Source organism: Macaca thibetana, chromosome 3 (genome assembly GCF_024542745.1).
Source record: "Macaca thibetana thibetana isolate TM-01 chromosome 3, ASM2454274v1, whole genome shotgun sequence".
NCBI lineage: Eukaryota > Metazoa > Chordata > Mammalia > Primates > Cercopithecidae > Macaca > Macaca thibetana.
In genome coordinates, this window is record NC_065580.1 from 150013390 (window position 1) to 150032513 (window position 19124).

Sequence of the window (19124 nt, forward strand, 5' to 3'; positions counted from 1 at the left end):
TAATCAATCAGAAAGTTAAGCAACGCATCGCCAGAGCTGTGAGGAACTGACGAAGAATTTCAAAAAGGCTTTAGAATGATAAAGATGCCCGGGCAGCTTTCTAATGCTGTATGCAATGCCGTCCTGGAAACGTGTGTATAAGTCAAACACACAAAAGGCAAGACAGCCACTTTTTTTTTTTCTTTCATTCTTTTTTGAGACAGGGTTTTGCCCTTGTGACCCAGGCTGGAGTGCAATGGCGCGATCTCGGCTCTTTTTAACCTGCAACCTCCGCCTCCCGGGTTCAAGCGATTCTCTAGCCTCAGCTTCCCGAGTAGCTGGGATTACAGGCGCCCGCCACCGCACCAGACTAATTTTTGTATTTTTAGTAGAGACGGGGTTTCACCATGTTGGCCAGGCTGGTCTCAAACTCCTGACCTCAGGTGATCCATCCACCTCGGCCTCCCAAAGTACTGGGATTACAGGCGTGAGCCACCGCGCCCGGCCAAATCAGCCACTTTCTGTCATCACCGGGGTTCTGCTCCTAGGGGTTCCAACAGCACTGCAAAATCTCCAATTAAAGGGGGAAGCCCTTTAGCGACAGTTGTCAGGACAGGTCCCACCCATTTGCACATGTTCTTTCATTTTCTTTGTCTTCCCGGTTGAATCCGCCTGCCATCAAGACTCACCACTTCCCACCCGTACACTGCTGTCATTTCAAGTGAATCACCTTGCCCTCTTCTTTTTTTGAGACGGAGCCTCCCTCTGTCGCCCAGTCTGGAGTGCAGTGGCCGGATCTCGGCTCACTGCAAGCTCCGCCTCCCAGGTTTACACCATTCTCCTGCCTCAGCCTGCCGAGTAGCTGGGACTACAGGCGCCCGCCACCTCGCCCGGCTAGTTTTTTTGTATTTTTTAGTAGAGACGGGGTGTCACCGTGTTAGCCAGGATGGTCTCGATCTCCTGACCTCGTGATCCACCCGTCTCGGCCTCCCAAAGTGCTGGGGTTACAGGCTTGAGCCACCGCGCCTGGCCCTTGCCCTCTTCTTATGCCAGGTAATTTATGCAAATATTATTGTGAATTACTAGGGCAAATTGCAATAGGATATTCAAATCTTTGGGCAGACATGCCCTGCTGGTGGGATGCAATGACTCACATATGTAATCCCAGCACAGGTGGAAGGCCAAGGAGGGAGGATTGCTTGAAGCCAAGAATTCAAGACCAACCTGGGCAACATAGCAAGCGTCGTCTCAAATTTTTAAGAAAAATTTTTTTAAAATGTCCTGCTGGTCAAAACACAAAGAGGGCTCTGCCCATACTGACTAGATTAGAAAATGCCTGAAACTAGAAACCACCACTGGGCAATTAAAGACAAAATTTCTTGAATAAAAGACAATCCAACCCAAAACAATGCAATACAATTTGAAAGACGCAACCCAGCTGAATGGGGTAGCTCATGCCTGTAATTCCAGCATTGAGGAGGCTGAGGTAGGAGGATCGCTTGAGTTCAAGACCAGCCTGGGCAACATAGCATGACCTCCTCTTTACTAAAAATTTAAAAAATTAGCCAGGTGTGGTGACTGGCACCTGTAGTCCCAACTACTTGTAAGGCTGAGGTAGGAGGATTGCTTGAGCCTGGGAGGTCGAGGCTGCAGTGAGTTATGATCATGCCACTGCACTCCAGCCTGAATGACGAGACCCTGTCTCAAAACATAATAAATAAATAAATAAATAAATAAATACCCACCCCAAGATAGATAAATGTCAAGTTATAAGGCTTTAAAGACAAAGACAGATTTCTACTGGATTCCAGGGGAAAAAAAAAAAGAAGAAGAAAAATGACTTATGGATATAAGGGGAATTATGATCTCTGTCACCTACCAGGCTCTGCAGGACAGAAAGGCTTTGGGGAAAAACTTATGCATCAATTTAGGAGAACAAGAGTTATCCCTGGGTCCTTCCTAAAGAAAAAGGGAGCCCATCGTAATTGCTGGGTGATCTGAAACGCCCTTGGCAGGGGGCACCAGCATACGGTAGGTCAAAATGTTTTATTATTGCATGACAGATGGACATTTGGCTCCTTGCAAGAGACAGAGGTCACCAGGAATGCCACTGAGTTACGTGCAAAAGTGCAGATGCCACAAAAGGCAAACGTAGGCAAAGGTCAGGAGGGGTGAGAAGTGGAGGGCCATAGACACAGGTTAGCCAGCTCCCTGCTCTGGTCCAGGTAGGTCACCTGCCCTATCTTCCTTGGGAGGGTCTGTGGCTGCAGATGCTTCGGCTGCAGATTCGTGGCTCCCCTGGGTCATGCACCTTGGTCCACACCAGCCCCTTGAGTTCTGGCAGGATTCCACACGTGGAGATTGACTCTTGCTTCTTGATACCAGGGAGTCAATGAACTGTCCAGCAGGTAAGATAGAGAGACTGGCTCTTTCTCTTGCACCAGCTCAGGTTGACTTGGTTCTGTGACAAGGCAGCAAATTAGAAGTGTTTACTTCTTCACATTGGGTCTGAATGAAGCTGCCAGAATTCTACTGCCCTGCCCCTAAGGCTTCTGGAGTTCCCTGGGCACTGACGGCTGTACAGCATCAACCTCAGCTTCCAATAAATATTTATCTCTGACTACATCAGTAATGATCATCAAAATCTTCTACAGTCCAATACAATACAATTTGAAAGACCCATCCTGGCTGGGCAGGGTGGCTCACACTTGTAATTCCAGTATTGAGGAGGCCAAGGTGGGAGGATCACTTGAGTTCAAGAGTTCAAGGCCAGCCTACGCAACATAGCAAGACCTCCTCTTTACTAAAAATTTAAAAAATTAGCCAGGCATGGTGGCTCACACCTGCAGTCCCAGCTACTTGTAAGGCTGAGGTAGGAACCAAGGCTGGGTGCCATGGCTCACGCCTCTAATCCCAGTGCTTTTGGAGGCCCAGGCAGGAGGATCACTGAAGGTGAGGAGTTCAAGACCAGCCTGGGCAACATAGTAAGACCCTGTGTCTACCAAAATTTAGCCCAGCACAGTGGTGGGTGCCTGTCGTCCCAGTTACGTGGGAGGATCTCTTGAGCCCAGGAGTCTGAAGCTGCACTGAGCTATGATCATGCCCTGCACTCCAGCCTGGACAACAGAGCAAGACCCCATCTCAAAACAAACAAACAAACAAACAAAAAAGATAAAGAAAAGAATTTTTTGCATCCAAAGAGCCCAGATGAGTTTCTGCAAGGCATCCATCTATTCATTCAGCAAACATTTTCCTGGTCCTCCCTGGGAGGTGGCTGCTTTTGTTAAACACCACTAGAGGATCTCAAAGAATCTGAGAACTAGAATGGTACAGAAAAGATATGACTCCATCTTAAACTCCAAAGACTTTTTGGATTTTAAATATTGATATCATTTATTCAATTATTCATTAAATAATTATTTATTGAGTATTGTGTACTCTAGTCAAAGCCGGGTCTACTGGGTGCAAAAAAAAAAAAAAAAGCAACGTTTCTTGGCCTCCCACAGCTAATGAGTGAATTAATACTAATAATTACAGCTGCAAATCTTGCAGCCACTGGGTCAGCTGTGAAACACCCTTTACCTCAGCATGTCCTCAACGAGATAGGTGATTTTATTATTCCCAGTTCACTGATAAACTGAAGCACAAAGAACTGAAGTCTCTGCGACTCCCCGAAGTGTTTTTTGGTTAGTGATTAATTTTCCTAACATTTGGAAACATTTTGGAATATGATGATTTCTGATTACCCTCGTTCTTTCTTGGATGTTTCTCCGCTAGCTCTGACATTTCCTCAGGTGAGAGTTCATAAGACATTAAAGCTTAAACGTAGAAGATTGGATGATAGTCACACATTTCCTCCCGGGCTGCTGATAATAAATGAGCAATTTTTTTTAATTAAAAATCTTGCCAAGGTCACACAGCTCCTAAGTGACAAAGCCACACCTCAGACCCAAGCCGGTCTGATCCACATCATGTCCTCTTGACCATGACATTTTCTAAATTAATCACATAAAATCAGTTTGCTGTAGCCAGAAACCTGAGTTCATTCCAATTAGCGAGGACAGAATCAAAGGTGCCCAGGTCATCCTCTCCACCTGGCTCCTAGATTACGCGCTAATGCCGTGGGATAACATTTTTAAAATTATTAACTGACGCCTCTTTTTCCTTTTTTATTTAATTGAGGTGAAATTCACATAACAAAACATAAATTGGTTTAAGTGTACAATTAAATGACATTTAGGGCCAGGCACAGTGGCTCACGCCTGTCATCCCAGCACTTTGGGAGGCTGAGGCGGGCGGATCACCTGAGGTCAGGGGTTTAAGACCAACCTGGCCAACATGGTGAGACCCCGTCTCTACTAAAAATACAAAAATTAGCTGGGTGTGGTGGTGGGTCTGAAGGAACTCCCCAAACCTCCGGATTTAGCAGGAGACAAGATAAGGGTAATCACCCGAGCACCTGTATCCATTCAGATTAAGTAAATTTACTGAGGCTGCAGAGGAAGGTCTTCAGGACTCAGATCTTAGTTATAGATTAGAAGAAGTTGATCACTTATGTCTTTAGATGAATGCACACTTACCCGTGGACATATAGCTTAGAAGGTATGTAAGCTCTGGAAGACTTTGTAATTTTGAGTTGCTCTGGTGCTATTTTCCAGGCCTTCTCCCTGTAACCAATTGCAGAAGTAAAAATTCTTCTTCCCCAGTTCATCTATATCTCATTATTGGCCGGCGAGAATAAGTAGCCTGACCTTCAGTGTGGTCCAGGAACACCTACATGAAGATAGGACTGCCCCAAGCGTTTAGAGCCTTCTATCCAGAACCACACAGGTAACCTTTGTGTGAATTTTAAAAGGTATCCCCTCATGGGAATGATCTATGAGTTGATGGGGTTTGGGTTTACACAAAAATAGATAACTGACTTAAAATATGTGCATCTTTGGCTGGGCAGGGTGGTTCATGCCTGTAATCCCAGCACTGTGGGAGGCCAAGGTGGGTGGATCACTTGAGGTCAGGAGTTCAAGACCAGCCTGGCCAACATAGTGAAACCCTGTCTCTACTAAAAATACAAAAATTAGCCAGGCATGCTGGTGCGTGCCTGTATTCCCAGCTACTAGGGAGGCTGAGGCAGGAGAATCACTTGAACCCAGGAGGCAGAGGTTGCAGTGAGCCAAGATTGTACCACTGCACTCCAGCCTAGGGGGCAGAGCGAGACTCTTGTCAAAAAAAAAAAAAAATTGTGCATCTTCGTCATATGCAAATTTTGCATAAACAACCGTAAACAAACATTCTAGTTAATGATGTGCATGACGTATTTAGGAAGAAGCATGCCAGTGTTTGCAATTTGTTTGAAATGCACCCAGACATAAGATGGATGAGGTGAAGAGATGGTTAGATATGTGATAAAATCAGCAGAGTCAAACATTCATTGTAGACTCTAGGTGCTGGACATATGGGTGTTCACTGTAACGTTCTTTCAGCTTTGCTACTTGTTTAAAATTCTTTATAATGAAATATTCGGAAACAAAGCACTTCTCGGGTGGACCCAGCTGTGTAGGGCACAGCTTAGCAAGTCAGGTGCTGCCTAGATTTTGGGCCCATCCATCCCTTCAGCTGGGGGCCTTGTGTAACCAACAATGAGCCCAGCCATCCAGGGTGACCCTTCTCAGCACTTGCATGAGCTGTTCAGTTCTCTTCCAAATTCTTCTTAACATTGCAGACATTTTTGTTTCCTCCAGAGATTCATATTTCTAGCTCAAACCTTTTGTTTTTCTTTTAAAAGTCTTTTCAACCTTTGCCTGTCTTCTCCAAGCTATTTCCACACTGTCTTCATTATTTGATCTTTGTAAGAGGTCTTGAGAGTTGGTCTTTGTTGGTAGTTCAGAGCTTTCTTCTCCTCCTCCTTCCTTGTTTTCTCTCTTCAACATTGTCTTCACCGTTCTTGGTCCCTGATATGTATGGTTTGGCTGTGTCCCCACCCAAATCTCATCTTGAATTGTAGCTCCCATAATTCCCACATGTCGTGGGAGGGACCCAGTGGGAGATGATTGAATTATGGAGACAGTTTCCCCCGTACTGTTCCTCAGGGTAGTGAACAAGTCTTAGATCTGATGGTTTTATAAGGGGAGACTCCTTTCTCTTGGTTCTCATTTTCTCTTTGCTTGCTGCCATGTAAGACGTGCCTTTCACCTTCTGCTATGATCGTGAGGCCTCCCCAGCCACGTGGAACTGTGAGTCCATTAAACCTCTTTTTCTTTATAAATCACCCAGTCTTGGCTATGTCTTTATCAGCAGCATGAAAATGAACTAATACAACCCGTTTGCATTTCTGTATGAATTTTTGCATAATTACCTGAGGAAACTCTTTTTTTTTTTTTTTTTGAGAGTCTCACTCTTGCCCAGGCTGGAGTGCAGTGGTACAATCTTGGCTCACTGCAAGCTCCACCTCCTGGGTTCACACCGTTCTCCTGCTTTAGCCTCCCAAGTAGCTGGGACTACAGGCACCCGCCACCACACCCGGCTAATTTTTTTGTATTTTCAGTAGAGACAGGGTTTCACCGTGTTAGCCAGGATGGTCTTGATCTCCTGACCTCGTGATCCTCCTGCCTCAGCCTCCCAAAGTGCTGGGATTACAGGCATGAACCACCGTGCCCAGCCGAGGAAACTCTTTTTTTATGGAAACAGAGTCTTGCCCTGTTGCCCAGGCTGGAGTGCAGTGGCACAACCATAGCTCACTGCAGCCTCAACCTCCTGGGCTCAAACCTTCCTCCCATCTCAGCCTCCCAAGTAGCTGAGGTTAAAGGTGCACACCACCATGCCCAGCTGCTTGTTTTCCTTGGCATTTGAGGCAGCATCAGAGTCACATTCTGGAGGAGACCTTGATCAGAAACAATTACTTCCACAAAGAACATCAGCTCGGCTAAGCAGAGCAGCTTCTGTCCAGCAGAGCCAGGTGGGCTTGTAAACTTTGTCTAGGGTTCAATTTTAATTTCACTTCTCCTCTCAGTTGACTTTGCTTCTCAGATCAATTTCCTTATGTTTTTAATTAATTTAGAGCTCAATTAGTTTGATTCTTAAAGGGCATGCAATGGCTCCAAAGTCTCTTGGGATCGAAACAAATGAAAGTTCAACCAAATAAAATTAAGCCATTTATAGCAACTGTCCTCACATGCTCCTTCTCCCCAAAGAAGGAAATGGAAGAGATGGGACTTTATTAGGAAGGCCAGAAGCCCAGGGCTCTACCAGAAACAAGAGGAAAGGCGTCCCAGAAGGGCCTGTCCCCTCAATTGAGAGACTTCCATTCTGCTCATAGATTCTGTGAGCTTGGCATTAGGACCAGGCATAGTCAGGATGGCTTCTCACTGCTCCACCATGTCTGAGGCCTCAGCGGGAGGCTGGGGGTTGAGTCCTCTACAGATGCCTTCTCTCCTTTGCCTGGTGATTGATGCCATGCATGGGCTCAGACCTTAGCAGGCTGTCAGCCAGAACACCTACATATGGCATCTCATGTGGTCTCTGCATGGCTGTTTGGGCTTCCTCAGAGCATGGTGGCTGCATTCCAAGAGCAAGTTTCCCACAAGAACAAAGCCCAAGTGTACCACATTGTTATGACCTAGACTCAGAAGTCACATAGCATCACTTTTGCTGTACTCTGTGGGTCAAAGCTGTCACAGAGCTCTGACCAGGTTTGAGGAAAAGAGACCTCCATGGAGGGAGGCGGGGTTCTAGAAAAAAACACAGGACAGGAGACATTGTCATGGCCATCTTGGAAAACACAATCTGCCACACCAGCTTCTACTAAAGGGTCACCTTGGCCGACTTCAGCGTCCCCAAAGGCACCTATCTCTCATGCCACACCAGCTTCTACTGAAGGGTCACCTTGGCCAACCTCAGCATCCCCGAAGGGACCTGTCTGTCATCATCAGGGCCACTTCTCCACAAGCAGCCTAGTGGTGACTTCAGGAGGCTCAGCCTCAGTCTCCCTTCTGCCCAGCCTGTTGGCTCACAGCCTGTGACATGAAGGAGAAACCAACTTGATTACAGTAGTTGCTGCATCTGCAGCTTATCTGTTCCAGCAGCTAGCAGAGCTTATGCTGATGAGTAAAACTGCCTAAAGACATGGCCTTCCAGCAAGTCTAAAGAGCAAACACACACTCCTATGAGATGCATCACCCAAAGGCACTCCTCTAATTCTCTTCATAACCAATGTGTTCATTGTTCGGTTTCTCCATTTACAAAGCACCTTCATCATCTTCTCCCTCTTAATCCAAGTCACTATGCCCAACCCAAGACCTGCAGGTTTCTCCCTCTTGATACCTCCCAACTCCATCCACATCTCTTCACCTCCACAGCCGCGTCTGGTCCAGACTCTTTTCTTCTCTCACCTGACCCATGGCCAGAGCCTCCTCGCTGGCCTCTGCACACACATTTTGTATCCACTCCCATCCTCTCACTCTCCCGCATACAACTCTCCATGGCTTCCAATAATTTTGGGGTTTTGGGGTGTTTGTGTGTGTGTATTTTAGAGACAGGGTCTCTCTCTGTCGCCCAGGCTGGAGTGTAGTGGTGTGATCGCAGCTCACTGCAGCCTCAAACTCCTGAGCTCTGGCCATCCTCCCACCTCAGCCTCTTGAGTAGCTGGGACTACAGGTGCATGCCACCATGACCAGCTAATTTTTATTTTTTGTATAGATGAGGTCTCACTACGTTGCCCAGGCTAGTCTTAAACTCCTGACCTGAAGCAATCCTTCCTTCTCAGCGCCCCCAAGTGCTAGGATTTTCCATGAGCCACCGGTTTCCAGTTTTCTTAAGACGAAGTCCCAAATGCTAACCGTGGCTCCTGGCCCTCCCTGCTCTGAGTACTGCCAAGATCTCAGACTTTACCTCCTACCACCTTCACCTTAACGCCGGGCTCTGGCGCCTGCCACTTTCATCTTCTCTGAGCTCCTCGGTCCCACTCCCTACTTTCATATGCTCAGTAGCCACATGTAGCCAGTGGCTGCCATAGTGAATGGCCCCGCTCTCTTCTCTTCTTCATGCCCCGAGCAGCAGCAGCTCTGTACCAGAGCCACGCTCTATTCCGCTTGCCCTCTTGCAGTTGATTTTCTTCAATTTCTATTTTTCTATTTGTTCTTGTGATGCAAAGACACATAATATCAGATAGATGCTCAACAAATTTTTAAGTGTACAATGTGCTTTTCTTTAAGTGCAGTGTTGTGCCTGAGATCTCTAGAACTTTTTCATCTTGCATGACTGAAACACGACACCCATTGCATAGCAAATCCCCATTTCTCTCCCTCGACCAGTCCCTGGCAACCACCATTCTGCTTAGATTAGCCAGGCTCTCTATGAGTCTGACTACTTTAGATACTTCATACAAATGAAATAACACAGCATTTGTCCTTCTGTGACTGGCTTATTTCATTTAGCACAATGTCAGCCTAATGTCCTCAAGGTTTATCCATGTCATCCTTCCTTATGGCAGGATGATATTCCATGGTATGTGTATTATATATATACATGTGTATATACGTATATATACATGTATGTATAAAAATACACACACATAAAAATAACATATGGGTGAATATATATATATTTATATAGAAATATAATGTTTATGTATATATTTTTAATATATATCATATATAAAACAACCGATATATATAAATAATGGATGAATAGATAAAACATTATATATATGTTATATATAAATAAAATGTGATTTTTATGTTATATATAATTTATAAATAAAATGTTTATATATATTAAATGTTATATATATTACCTATATATAACATTTTATACATCTATTCATCCATCAATGGACATTTAGATTGCTTCCACCTCTTGGCTATTATGAATAATGTTGCAATAGATATGGGAGTGCAAACATCTCTTCATGGTTATGATTTCAATCATTTTGGGTATATACCCAGAAGTGGAATTGCTGGATCCTACAGTTGTTGTTATTTTTAATTTTTCAAGAGCCTCCATCCTGTTTCCCATGGTGATTCTGCCATTTCACCTTCTGACCAACGGCATACAAGGGTCCCGATTTCTCCACGTTCTTGCCAACACTCTTATTTTCAACACGTATTTTCTGGGTTTGTTGTCATTGTTATTGGCTTGCTTTATCATGATCATCTTAACAGGTATGAGGTGATACCTCATTCTGGTTTAGATTTGCCTTTCCCTAATGAATAGTGATATTGAGTATCTTCTCACACACCTGTTGGCCATCTGTATGTCTTCCATGTCTATTCAGCATCTATTCATTGAAATGTCTGTTCAACTCCTTTGCCCATTTGTTAATCAAGTTCTGGGGGTTATTGCTGTTGAGTTATACGAGTTCCTTTTATATTTTAGATATTAACCCCTTATCACACATTCTTTTTCTATCTCTTCATTTTCAGCCTATATGTGTTTTTAAATCTAAAGTGGATCTTTTGGGCCAGGCATAGTGACTCACGTCTGTAATCGCAGCACTTTGGGAAGCCGAGGCAGGCAGATCACCTGAGGTCAGGAGTTCAAGAACAGCCTGACCAACATGGTGAAACCTTTCTTTACTAAGAATACAAAAATCAGCTGGGCATGATGGCATATGCCTGTAATCCCAGCTACTCAGAAGGCTGAGGCAGGAGAATTGCTTGAACCTGGTAGGTGGAGGTTGCAGTGAGCAGAGATTGCGCCACTGCACTCCAGCCTGGGCTGGAGACTCCATCTAAAAATAAATAAATAAAGTGGGTCTTTTCTAGACAACATACAGTTGGGTGTTGTTTTTGGATTCATTCAGCCACTCTATGTCTTTTGACGGGGGAGTTTAATCTACTTACATCTAAAGTAATTATTGATATGGTTGGATGTATGCTACGGTTTGAATGTGTCCACCAAAGTTCATGTGCGGAAACTCGTTCCCCAATGCAGAAGTATCAGGAGGTAAAATCTTTAAGAGGTGCTGAATTCATGCTGTTATGGCAAGAGTGGGTTCATTATCATGGGAGTGGATTCCTCAGAAAAGCACGAGTTCAGCCCCCTTTTTCCCCTCTCCTCCCACCTCTCTCTAACTCTCTTTTTCTCTCCCCATCCCACCCCTCACTTTGCCCCCCCACCATGGGATGACACAACAAGAAGGTTCTTACCAGATGCTGGCATCTTGATCTTGGACTTCCCAGCCTCCAAAACGGCAACAAACAAATGTCTATTGTTTATAAATTATTCAGTCTCAGATATTCTATTATAGCAGCAAAAATGGACTAAGGCAACTTATTATTGCTATTTCGTTCATTATTTTCTGTCTTGCAGTTTTTGTGTCTCTTGCTGTCTCTTTGCGTTTTGCTGATTTTTGTGGTGGCCTGCTTTAATTCCTTTCTCCTTTTTCTTTTATGCATTTTCTATAGATATTTTCTTTATGGTCAGCATGAGGCCTACATAAAACATGTTATAGTTGGCCAGGCATGGTGGCTTACGCCTGTAATCCCAGCACTTTGGGAGGCTGAAGCAGGCAGATCACCCAAGGTCAGGAGTTCAAGACCAGTCTAGCCAACATAGTGAAACCCTGTCTATATTAAAAATACAAAACTTAGCCAGGCATTATGGTGGGGACCTGTAATCCCAGCTACTCAGGAGGCTGAGGCAGGAGAATCACTGGAACCTGGGAGGTGGAGGCTGCAGTGAGCCAAGCTCGCACCACTGCACTCTCAGCCTGGGTGACAGAGTGAGACTCTGTCTCAAAAAAAAAAAAAAAAAAAAAAAGAAAGAAAGAAAGAAAAAGGAAAAAAAAGTTATAATTATAACAATTCATTTTAAGCCGATAACAACTCAACTTCAATCACATACAAAAAGTCTACACTTTTACTTCTTCCCTCCCCAATTTATGTTGCCAATGTCACAAATTACATCTTTTTATATTGTGTATCCATTATCATTTTTATAGTTATAGTTATTTTTATACCTTTGTCTTTTAACTTCTATGCCAGAATTAATGGTGATGTATATACCACCATTACAGTACACATTATTCTGTATTTGTCTATATATTTTACTTCCCAGCAAACTTTATACTTTTGTATGCTTTCATGTTATGTTTAATGTCCTTCCATATTTCAGTACTGTCCACCTCTCCAGCTTGGCCTCGGACCCCCTCCCCATTCATCACACCAAATTGACCTATTTATAATTCCCACAGTGCACTCGGCTTTCTCTGTCCTCTGAGCCTTTTCATGGGCCATTCCTCCTCCCTGGAATACCCTTTCCCATCCCCTGTGTTAGGCTCTTTCAGGACTCTGCTCTGTCATCGCTTCTCTGGAGAAGCACCCCCTGCTCTCTAGGCTGGGCTAGGGGACCCTCTTTTCTGTGCCCAGCCCCTGCTGCGCTCTCCCCTGGCAGTGAACACACTGCATCATCATCTGCTCTTTTACCCCGTCCCCCTCACCAGCCTGGGAGCTCCCTGAGGGCAAGGCTTGTGTTTTAATTGTCTCTACACCCCTGCACTTAACACAGTGCCTGGCATGCAGTAGGTGCTCAATGCATGCTTTTTTTTTTTTTTTTTTTGAGACAGAATCTTACTCTGTCACCCAGGGAGGGCAGTGGTGCAATCTCCACTGACTGCAACCTCTGCCTCCTGGGTTCAAGCGATTCTCCTTCCTCAGCCTCCTGAGTAGCTGAGACTACAGGCGCCCACCACCACACCCGGCTAATTTTTGTATTTTAAGTAGAGATGGGGTTTCGCCACGTTGGCCAGGCTGGTCTCCAACTCCTGACCTCAAGTGATCCACCCGCCTTGCCCTCCCAAAGTGCTGGGATTACAGGCATGAGCCACTGCGCCCAGCCAATGCATGCTTGTAATAAATGAATAAATGCACAGAATACTAACTTTCTAAAAGAGTTTACTCTCTGGTCAAGGAATATGGGATTGGTTGGGAAGAGGAAACTTGTATTTATTTTCTTTGTGCCTACTTTTTGCTAAGTGCTTTGTTAACTAGTTTATGGGCACAGAAAGCACAGAGAGGTTAAGTAACTTGCCCAGGGTCACAGAGGTAGGATGTAGAGCAGGATGCCAACCTTTCCCTCACTCTCATATTCAGTTATTTGCTATATCCAAAGGCTGTCATTTTTTTATATCTCCAAAATAGGCCCTATACCTCTCCATGGCTAACTATCTCCAAGGCCACCATGGTAACCGAGGGCACCATGCTCTCGCTCCTGGGAAACTGTAACAGCTTCCATTCTGACTTCCTTGCAACCTGCTCTTTACAAGCAGCCAAGGGACCTCCTAGAACACAAATCCAACATTGTTACCCTAACTGTGTCAATGGCTCCTATTAGGATAAAGCCCACCTCCTTACCAAGAACCTCAGGTCTTGCATGGTCTGACGCATGCCACCCTCCCCTGGTTAATTCACATCACTCCTCCTCCCCTCCTCATTCTTGCCTCAGTTTCTCTAACCTGCCAGCTTGTGCCAGCCCCAGGGCCTTTGCACTTGCAGTTCTATCTCTAGAATGATCTTCCACAGAACCCCATGTGACTCACTCCCTAATATCAGCCAGGGCTTTGCTCAGACATCACCTCCTCAGGTGACATTTCAAGTGACCGCTCTGCAACAGTTCCCCTGGGGTCACTCTCTAAACCTGCACCATCCCATGGTTCACAGAAGTAGGGATGAGCCTGGCCTGGCACACACAGCACCTGACACCCATCCCAGGTCTCCTGTCTCTTGCAGCTTCTGGCTACTTGTGGGAAGCCTGTTACTTAACTAAGGAGTGGCGGCAGCAGCAGCCACGGCACAGAGCAGAGTGTGCTCAAGAACTGACACTGGGCCCCGCAGTGTCTCACACCCATAATCCCAACGCTTGGGGAGCCTGAGGCAGGAGAATTGCTTGAGCCCAGGAACTTGAAATCAGCCAGGGCAACATAGCAAGAACCTGTCTCCAAAAAAAAAAAAAGCATATTTAAAACTTAGCTGGGCGTAGTCGTGATATCTATAGTCCCAGCTCCTTGGGATGTCGAGGTGAGAGGATCCCTTGAGACTGGGAGGTCGAGGCTGCAGGGAGCCATGATGAAGCCACTACACTCTAGCCTGGACAACAGAATGAGATCCTGTTTCAAGAAAAGACAGACAGAGAGAAACGAAAGAAAGAATGAGAGAGAGAGAGGGGAGAGAGAGAGAGAGGAGAGAGAAAGAAAAAAGAGAGGGAGGGAGGGAAAGTAGAAGAAAAATAAGAAGAGGGAGGAGGAGGGGGAGAGGAGGAGGAGAGGGAGGAAGGGAGGGAGGGGGGGAGGGAGGGGGGGGGGGGAGGGAAGGAAGGAAGGAAGGGAGGGAGGGAGGGAGGGAGGGAGGGAGGGAAGGGAAGGGAAGGGAAAAAAAAAAAAACTGTCCCTGCTCAGCCCAGCCTGCCCAGTGCTGTGGCTATGGTAGTCAGGGGCCTGTATGTGGCCCAGTGCCCAGCCTGGGCTGGAACAGCAACTGTCCCATGCTTCAGGGAAGTTTGCCTAGATAAGAAAACCCAGTGTTTGCCTTCCAGGCATTTCACAGGCTTATTCACAGGGAGGATAATGAGTAAATAAACGGCCACATCAGGACATAGTTGGAGATGCCAAAGATGGTGAGCCCAGAGGAGGAACTGGAGCCAGCTGGAGGCCATGGCAGCTTGCCTGGAGGTCAGCACAGCTGAGTCCTGAAGACCAGTGGGCTTAGCCAAGCTAAGCAAAGTCAGACAGGAGGTGTCCTGGGCCGAGAGGAGGGCATGGGGAAAGTGTAGATGCCAACCATGGCATGTCTGGGACACCAAGTGGTTCTGTGTGCCTGAAAGAATATTGGGGGAGGGGGAATAGAATGGGGTGAAACTGAGGAGGAGGAGGAGGGAGAAAGAGTTTGGACCCCTTCCAAACTCCTCCTGGTGAGGAAACACTGGGAGTTTCCAAACTGAAGAGTGGCCAGATCCCAGCCCTCCCCATCTCACCAGGGCCTCCAGAGGGAGGGACTTTCCTCCAACTTTCACAGTCCTTCAGGGCCCAGCCCAGACTCTCTCCCTCTCACCTGCCGTTTCCCATCCACAGGGGCCATTCCCTCAAGCCAAGTTCTTTCTGCTCAATGGGAATAACTTTGGCCTTCGTTACAGACTCGACCCAGTGCTCAAAAGTGCTCTGCAACTATTCGTAATTGCAAAGTCATCGAATCAACCCAGGTGCCCAGCAACAGTGGATTGGATAAATAAAAGGTGGCACATATACACCATGGAATACTATGCAACCACAAAAAAGAACAAAACCATGTCCTTGGCAGCAACATGGATGCAGCTGGAGAGCATTATGCTAAATGAATTAACGTGGAAACAGAAAACCAAATACCTCGTGTTCTTACTTATAAATGGAAGCTAAACATTGGGTAAACGTGGGCACAAAGATGGAAATAACAAACACTAGGGACTCCAAAAGCAAGGAGGGAAGAGAGGGACAAGGGCTGGAAAACTACCTATTAAGTACTACGTTCACTATTTGGGTGATGGTTTTGATAGAAGGTCGAGTCTCAGCATTACTAATATATCCGTGTAACAAATTTGCACATGCACCCCCTGAATCTAAAATTTTTTAAGCGCTCTGCAAACCTCAAGTAACTAGAGAAAATGAGGTTTGTCATGGTTGCTTCTATTATATGCTGGCAATTCCCCTTGTTAGCTTCTAATGGGAACAAGGTTGTCTGCACATTCCTGACTTATTCCTGTCTAAGAGCAGGATCCTAAAGGGTGAAGAAGGTGGAGGACAGAGAAGAGAAAGGAGGTGTATTAGTCGGGAATCACCAGAGAAACAGAACCGACAGGCTGCACACACACACACACACACACACACACAGATTCATTTTGAGGAATTGGCTCATGTGATTATGGGAGTTGACAAATATTAAATCCGCAGGGCAGTCCAGCAGGTTTGAGTCTTAGGGAAGAGTTGATGCTGCAGCTCAAGTTCAAAGTTCAGAAACTTAGGCAGAATTTCTATGCTGCAGTCTGAAAGCAGAATTCCTTCTTCCTTGAGGGAATAACCACAGGAAACTAATACAGCATTGGACTGTAGGCAGTGAGGGAACATTCCGGAAGATAGATCCTCAGTGGTCCTCAAAAGGTTCAACACTACGTGATGCAACTATAGAAATGCCAAGATGGGGCAGGGGAGGGTCTCCATCTTGGAGAAACTCAGACCTCAAGCAGGATCTGTGGCTTTGAGCAGGGGTTCACAGCATAGGAACATCCACTCCTGAAGGTGGTGAAGTATGTAAGGAGACCCTGTTAAAAGGCTCTGTTGATTCCAGGCCCTGAGCAGGTGATTTCTAGTTCACTGCAGTCAGGAATTGGGCTTCTATTTATCATTTTGTCTTACAGGCATAGTAGCTGTGTTTGGCACACAGTAGGTGCTCAGTAAATGTTTGTTAAATGAATAAGTTTATCTGCCCCTCTTCTGCAAATTGAAGATGGAATTGACCCCAGGAGAGTTATCCTCAGCTTAGAGACTCTTCTCATGGGTCAGACTCTCACCTCCAGCTAAGAAACTTTTTTGATTCCTATGACATCACCTTGATGGCTTCAAATCAACCATGGTGGGAATGTTTACACCATGAGAATTGGCAAACGCTACAAATCAGGCTATTTCCCCAACAAGCCAGTTGTTAAGCATTTTCCAGGACACCACTGTAGGACTGTCACTGCCTATATCCCCCAGCCTAAGGATTGCTTTCACAGTAACTGCCATGAGATGCAGAAGGAAGTTCAGTAAGAAATATGGGGAAAGCAAGATGTGTATCATCTTTGGCACTGGTCTTTTGTCCTGAACCCTGGTAACATATTTTAATTTTTTTACAAAATGTTTTAACAGCTCAAGATACTGAAGGCACCCACCAAGCCTGGGGCTGACACAGCCTCCTCAAGCCACCAAACTTTAGGCAGTCATAATTTCCCCATCAGGTAGAAAGCAAACATTCCACCTATGAACTCATTAAACAGGGAGATTACAGCATTTCCCAAAGCATGAACTGGGGAACCTTGCCTCAGTGTCATCTGGAACACTGTTTAAAATGAGGATTAGTGCCTGAGCTCAGGAGTTCAAGGCTGCAATGAGCCATGATCGCACCATTGCACTCTAATCTGGGTGACAGAGCAAGACACTGTCTCAAGAATAAATAAAATAAAATGCAGATTAGACCTCCAGAAACCCAGTGTCCAAGCCAGCTGAACCACCACATGCATGCTCTCCCGGTTTGAGAGCCAGCTTAATGAGCCCACCCCCAGCAAAGCTGCACCACTTTGCCACAGACTTCCACCACCTAGGCCACTGAGGCACTTGCAAACATCACTAAGTGGATTCCAACTAAAGAAACTGCCCAGAGACTACACTACTGTGTCCACCAGGAACCATAGCCAACATACCCTACACAACTGACTCTCTACAGGACCCATCTACAAGAATAAGACTTTCCCTATAGAAGCTACTCCATAAAATTGAAAGAGGGAACTGTTTCACCAGATATGCAGATATCAACATAGAGACATAGAAACATGAAAAAGCAAGCAAATGTAACACCTCTTAAGAAGTATAATTCTAACAGACACCAAAGAAAAGAAAGTGTATGAAATGCCAGAAAAGGAATTCAAAATAGTGATCTTAAGGAAACTGTGAGATACAAGAGAATGTAGATAGATAATTCAACAGACTCAGGAAAACAATTATCTAAATGAGAAATTCAACAAAGAGATAACATATCATAAAAAAGCACCTAACAGAATTCAATGAATGAAATAAAAAATACAAGTGAGAACTTCAACAACAGACTAGATTAAGCAGAAGAAAGAATTTCTGAACTTGAAGATAGGTCTTTTGAAAAAAAAAAGAAAGCAGAACAAAAAGAATTCAAAAAATAAAGAAAGCCTACAGGACTTATAGGACACCATAAAGTGAACAAATATTTGCATTATGATAGTTCAGAAGAAGAGATGAGAAAAGACATTTGATATTTAATAAAATAATAGGGGAAAACTTTCCAAGTCTTGGGAGAGATACAAACATCCAGAAGCTCAGAGGTTCCCAAATAGATTTAACCCTAAAGGATCCTTTTTAAGGAACATTATAGTCAAATTGTCAAAAAGTTGGAGACAATGAGTTGAGCAACCTCAGGAGAAATGTCAGGAACCAAAAATCTTGCAGAATGCAGTGTCAGCTGCAGGCAAGAAAAGAGAGGTCTTCCACCCAAATGTCAGCTCTGGTTCACAGGCACCTTGGGAGATGTTTTGTGAAATGAGGGAACATATCCATACTTCTAGATCTCCTGCCATTTCATCACAACCTCTGTAGCAGGGAGGGGACTTCTCCTGCAGGGCATCCTAATGAAGTGGTTATAAAATGCATGGCCAAAAGAGCTTGTATTAGTCAGGGTTCACTGGAGAAACAGGACTGATTAGATGTATACAGAGAAAGAGATTTCTTATAAGGAATTAGCTCATGTGATTATGGAAGCCAGTGAGTCCCAATATTTGCATAATGAGTCAGCAAGCTGAAGATTCTGGAGAGCTGATGTTGTGGTTTCAGTTCGGGTCTGAAGGTCTGGGAACCAAGACGACTTATGATGTAATTTCTCTCTAAAGGCTAGCAGACTCAAAACCCAGGAAGGGCTGGTATTTCAAGTCCAAGCACAGAGGGAAAGCCCATATGCCAGCTCAAATGCAGTCAGGCAGGAAGAAATTCCTCCTACACAGGGAAAAGTCAGCTTTTTTCTGTCTCGGCCTTTGACGGATTGGATGAGGTCCACCCACATTAGGGAACGCAATCTGCTTTACTTAGTCCACATATTCAAATGTTAATCTCATCCGCAAACACACTCACAGACACACCTAGACTGGGCACCCCATGGCCCAGTCAATTTGACACGTGAAATTGACTATTGCAGAGCCCACAGTACCATTGGAACAGCCCCATTAAGAAATTCTAACTCCTTGCATTACTTGTGTAGCTCTCTACAGTGCGTAAAGCACTTTGCATGTGCTTTATGTCATATCCAGGTCTTAGTTTCCCCACAGCACTCTGCCCACATTTTCTTTTTTTTCCTTTTTCTTTCTTTTTACTTTAAGTTCCAGGATATGTGAATAGAATGTGCAGGTTTGTT

At 45.1% G+C, this 19124-nt stretch overlaps 1 long non-coding RNA gene across 1 annotated transcript in view; it reads left to right on the forward strand.

Moving 5' to 3' along the window:
* Nucleotides 1–19124, forward strand: part of LOC126950986 (uncharacterized) — a 33905-nt gene that overhangs the window by 762 nt on the left and 14019 nt on the right. The window contains exon 2 of the long non-coding RNA XR_007724310.1: nt 4638–4809. This is a non-coding gene — a long non-coding RNA (uncharacterized LOC126950986). The remainder of the gene's footprint in view (nt 1–4637; nt 4810–19124) is intronic.